Here is a 6,064-nt window from a genome sequence, read left to right on the forward strand (position 1 = left end):
AAAAAGAGAAATTTTGACATTTGAAAATAAGAATGTTGTGTCTCAAATAATGACAATTGAGATGGAAAGTTAATTGTGAGTAAAGACTATTAAGTATTATCTAATTTGATAAAATAAATTCTTAATTTTATACAATTTAAAATAAATTTTGAAAATAGATTAATTAGCATGTTAGTAATAATAAATAAATAGAATTGATTAAATATGTCATAAAAACAAAATTAAATGTCAATATTGTATACATTTATACACCAATAATATTTATTATAATAATTATATACATAATTATACATATTAATATGTTACAAATAATTTTTAATAAATTTATAATTATTAGAAGGGTAGAAAAGATAAAATAATGATATGAAAAGAGAAATAAATATAAAAGAAAAATGAATTTAATTTAAAACAATAATGAGATGGTGAATAAAAGAGTAAAAAATAAAATAAAAAAAATGAAAGTTGAAAAAGCATCAAACGGACATGACATTTGATAACATTGGTTAAAGTAAAGTGAATAAACTATAATATTAGATTTTTACTATTTTAATTTTTTGCAAATGTAAATAATTTTAAAATGAATGACATTATTAATAGTTCGCATTACTGTTTCTTTTACTCTATATATTTTCTTCGTAGTTAATAGAAATGAATATAGTTTCTCAGCTCACTATTATAAAAAAAAAAATCATTTTAAAGATGATTAAGAAATTCAACTAGGTGCAATTTTTGTTTTATTTTGAGATTACATGTCAATATATTTAAAATTTATTTAAAAAATCATATGAGTTGAAAATAAATTATGAAAAATTTCCTTTAAAAATTATATATTGATATTAGACTTGTAATTTAATAAGAAAAATATTTTTATTGACTAAAACTTTAAAAAAAAATACATCAGTATTCTACCAGAGGAGAAATAGAAAACATATTGTAACTAATAATATATGTTGTCCAGAAAAAAAAGTATAAGTGTGTGTTTCTTCTACAATAACATGGAGACTTGGATGTCCTGTTAGGTATTGATCCAAACTCGATTAGAAGGATCTTCAGTGGCCTTCAACACTCGAATTGTGGTCGGTCCAGAAGAGAAGGGGTGTACCTGCAAGATACTCTGATACTAAAGTGAGATTCAAAGTGAGGAAAGCATGTAACACCCCATTTCCCCATCGTATAACTAAATAGATAATCAGAGTAAATACAACATGTCAATCATTATTAAATGGGATGCTACATCGAAACATCAAACAATTATTGCTCAGATTTGAAATCAAAGATACATAACACAAATGATCGGATGAACCGACATAAAATACCATAGAATTTAACTTTTCTCTATTAATGCAGCGGAAATAAGCCAACACAAAGAAATCATCATCTCATACAATTTAGAATAACATCTTCCCAACATAGTCAGAAGGGTACTCAACAATTTTAAAATCTTCAAAACAAACAATTCATAACATGAAATAAAGCGTTCATCCCCGGTGTTAGGTATCAGAGCACAACCCGACTCTATCTACGCGATACTAGGCGACGCTCCATACCTCGGCTACTCTAATCCTTGTCACCTGCATGTTACCCACGTAGAGGTAACATTCAAACAGAAGGGGTGAGATATCACAACAATCTAATAAATCATATAATGGTAACTATGCAATAGATATCTCATAAGTATTAATTAAATTCATGCATCTAAAGTTTATATCACATCCATTTAATCCACATATACAACACATACACAAGCACGTTTAATCATTATGCAACAAACACCTTCGTGTTATGACACTGACTCGACTTCATGCATGTGGTACCTCAAGGCATAAGCCCTCTCCAAAATGCCAAATAATGGGCAATAACAAGGCGTAAGCCTTCAACAACAGGGCGTAAGCCCTCAACAATATGCCATTTCAGGCCAACAACAAGGCATAAGCCTTCACCGAATGAATGCAAGCGACATAGACCATGCAACAACAACATATATAATTTCCAGAGTGTAAGCTCTCTACAACATGGAAATTCAGGCCAACAACGTCGTCATTATGAAACATCAAGGCGTAAGCCTTCTTCAACTTCCAATCAAAGCAACAACAATTATCATCATCATACAACAATATCATAATGCAACATCATTCATTTATCATTTACATAGATCAATCAACACAATCAAGCATTGGTTACTCGTTTTGGCACTATTAGAGTTCAGTTTACAACAAACACCGGAATTATACATCTTTAGAAATATTCTCAAAAGGTTCTTAATTCAGTCTCATTAATTAGAAAATGTTTTCAGCTTCGCCACGATTGAAACGGTGCGTCAAACTAACACCCGGGTCACAAGATATGATTTTTAGAAGTTTTCAGAAAAATTGACTCAGTGGAACTTGGTTCCCCAAATATGGGAACCGGTTCCCATCTTCAAAAATTGTATTTTCACGTGGCAAAGGGTCTGGGAACCCGATTCCCCCAAACTGGGAACTGGTTCCCATGTTCAAAAATTGGTTTTTAACGTAACAGAGGGGTTGGGAACCCGGTTCCCCCAAACTAGGAACCGGTTCCTGCGGTCCCAGTTTCAAAAATTGTGCAGATTTCTCTGCTATGAAAATCCTCCTCTTTAGACCAAATTCCAAACTTTTTTCATCAAAAAATCATTTAAACAAAGTACTATAATACCAATTCAGATAACACACAAATACAACAATATCATCACATCAAATAATTGAATTTCAATCACTATTGGCTAATTCCTTATGAACAACCCATATCAAAACCTAACATATGATTATCCCTACATACCCACAATTATGCCACCTATTAGAAGGTTGGAACCCCACCCTTACCTTAGAAATTTTAGCAAAAAGCTCTGCTTCTTCTCGTTCTATTGATTTCTCCTCTTCCCCTTTGTGCCCTAGCCTCTTCTCTCCTCTTCTCACTTCTACGATCGGTTCCGCAAAAATTATGTTTTCACTTTTCCTTGTTTTCCCAAATATGGCCCTTAGACCTCTAATACAATCTTCCCATTATGCCCTCACTTAACCGCTTAAGATTACCATTAAGCCATCCACATCTCTACAAAAATATTAATCTATTTAAATTATTATTACTCTATAATAATAATGCACTTCTGAAGCAACTAGAAAACTCATCGAAACAAAACAATGAAGTCGCCATCGAACATATATTTATCCTACGCACAGGAATGGAAAATATCGAAGAAAACCAAATAACAAGCAATGGTCTCAGAGAAAGGGTAAGGGTGTCTGTTACGTGAGGGGAAGGTATTAGCACCCCTCACGTCTGTGGTACTCCACAGGATCCATTCTTGCTAATTTTCTAATCTAAGGGTGTGTGTGTGTAACATGCTATGTGCTAAGGAAAACATGCAATGGAAGGATATACAAGATAACAGGAAACATGCAAATAGTACACAAACATGATAAGAAGAAAAGGTCAAACAAAACAACAACAAAAAGAATAGTTCGAACAAAATAAAGAAAAAAAGAGAAAAGTCGCTCGCTAGGGTGTTCATACCCTGTGCCTACGTACCTCCAATGTGCAATGGAGAAATCAGAGCGCCGTAGTTTGGCCCAAAAGTTTTTGTTTCTATCTCGATTCGCGTCTCCTAGAGAAACGGAACCGATCACCCTAAGGGAGCATGCAAACAAGGAGCATCACAAAGATCCTAGCAAACATGACATGTGAACAGGCATCACAAATAAGAATATACGAACAGGCATCGCAAACAGAAAACAAACGCGTAACAGGCATACACGAATGTGAGTGTGTGAACAGACATCACAAGTGATGAAGGCGAACAGGCATCGCAAACAACATGTAACAGGCATACATGTGCAAGTGTGTGAACAAGCATCACAAGGATATCATACGAACAAGCATCGCAGATAAGAAGATAGTGAACCGGTATCATGAAGATATAACATACAATCGAGCTCCGCTCGAGAAACAAACAAACTACCGAAGTAGTAAACAATGCAAATGCAGCACACAAACGAGCTCGGCTCGTAAAGCAAGCAAACTACCGAAGTAGTGACCTAGGGATAGGGGAAGTGCTTTAGCTAACGGGGAAAGCCACCCGAAGCTACTATCCACGGGGAAAGCCACCCGAGATAGATACACTACAGACTCTTAGCTAACGGGGAAAGCCACCCGAAGCTATTGTCAACGGGGAAAGCCACCCGAGACAGGTATGCCACAGACTGTTAGCTAACGGAGAAAGTCACCCGAAACTACTGTCAACGGGGAAAGCCACCCGAGACAGGCACAACACAGACTGTTAGCTAACGGAGAAAGTCACCCGAAACTACTGTCAACGGGGAAAGCCACCCGAGACAGGCACAACACAGACTGTTAGCTAACGGGGAAAGCCATCCGAAGCTATTGTCAACGGGGAAAGCCACCCGAGACAGGATGAAAGTAAAAAGAAAGAATCAAGGAATAATAAACAAACAAAAACAGAGCCTCTTTCGAGGGCTTGGCCAGATGAATGTCTAGGTCCTACTTCTCATGGCAAATATGATGCTGCATGCCTACCCTACTTCTCATGGCAAGATATGGTGCGCGGAATAGTAAAAGAGATAAAGGGGATACCAAGCGGATAGCAAATCCGCAGTGAGCTAGCAAGCGTAAGCAGAACTAAGAAACTTCACGTAATCTAACATCCAGCAAAGCCAGGAATCCAGCAGCATAAGCGTCAAAGCAATGCGGTGCGGAAATAAATCACAACCGCTATGTGGTGCGTATCAAACACAACCACACAAGCAACCTGCAAGAAATACAATCCAGACAATACATGAATACATCTTAATGGATGAGAGATCAAGAATAAGTTTGTGTCCCACAAATAAAGTGGAACACAACGCAATTGAATCCCAACCGAACTCTCTCGAAGTACCTTGCACAAGCTAGCACACTTATTAGAAATAACCAGGAAATGCAAACAAAGTCGCTTAATCGGATTATGAAACAAAATAGAGGTAAAATTCTAATTAAATTCTAAGAACAAAATCTAACAAGAATATTATTTTTCATGGCATTTTCATCTAAGAATTAGAATAAAACTATGTACAAAAACATTTAAATTCTAACAAGCAAAGATTACATGTTTTTATTATCTAAAACAAATATAGAAAACAAAATCTAATTCTAACTAGAAAAGATTACATGTTTTTATTCATTTTTTATCATGAAAAAGTTAAACAAAACTACAATGATTTAGCGTTTTATGTCTTTTTCATTACCTACAAGAAATATGAAGCAAACTAATTAAAACAATTAAATCTAATGTGAATTTTATATACACAGGGGGGCTTAACACTGAGATCAGGGGTGCAGTCTAGGTGAAGGGCGCAGGGCCCATTGCTGATGGTCCAATAGCATGTTTTTGTTCAGAATTTTATGGCAAAAAAGTGGTGTTGGGCTCAAATGGGGTGTATGGCAGTGATTTCGTGAGAGAGGCCCAAGGAATGTTTACATTGCAAATTGCTGAGCCCAATCGATCGATCCATGTGTAAAAATTGTTTGATCCAATTATTTTGTTATCCAGATTTATCTCAATTAATGATTTCTATAATTCCATTAACCTCTAATTAAAATTAATAAAACGAAGAAAGAGGAAAATTAGGGTTGAAGTTTAACATGACTATTGGACTTTTGAATTGTAATAGACTTTGTAACCCAATTTATTTCATGATGGATATTTGATTTTTGTATAATGAAATGGATATGTTTTTTTTTAACGAAATGATGATGATACTTGAACACTTCTGATCCGATTAAGTTTTCTAACTCAAACCGATTTGGCGTAACAAATAACAAATGAGAAGATGAGAACCAAATTGCATTTATCCTAATGAACTCACAAATTCCTTTCCCCTGCCATGGCTCACGTCCCACTTGGACTGATTTTTCTTCGATTGACGGCCCTTGAAACACACCTTGATGAATAATGAGATTTGAACTTTGAGACTGCACTATCTTGAATCAATGGACCATGACTTTTTAAAATGATGATAATCCTTGATGAATCTTATCTTGAATTAAACTC

General features: G+C 35.0%; 1 long non-coding RNA gene across 1 annotated transcript; it reads right to left on the bottom strand.

The window, feature by feature from the left end:
* Positions 1-918: 918 nt before the first annotated feature.
* On the bottom strand, positions 919-4,779 carry LOC131611451 (uncharacterized). Its single transcript, XR_009286908.1, has 3 exons — positions 4,609-4,779; positions 2,841-3,069; positions 919-1,571 (listed from the first exon to the last, which is right to left on the bottom strand). It is a non-coding gene; the product is annotated as an uncharacterized LOC131611451 (long non-coding RNA).
* Between the last annotated feature and the right edge of the window lie 1,285 nt (positions 4,780-6,064).

The sequence above is a fragment of the Vicia villosa genome, linkage group LG6 (genome assembly GCF_029867415.1).
Source record: "Vicia villosa cultivar HV-30 ecotype Madison, WI linkage group LG6, Vvil1.0, whole genome shotgun sequence".
NCBI lineage: Eukaryota > Viridiplantae > Streptophyta > Magnoliopsida > Fabales > Fabaceae > Vicia > Vicia villosa.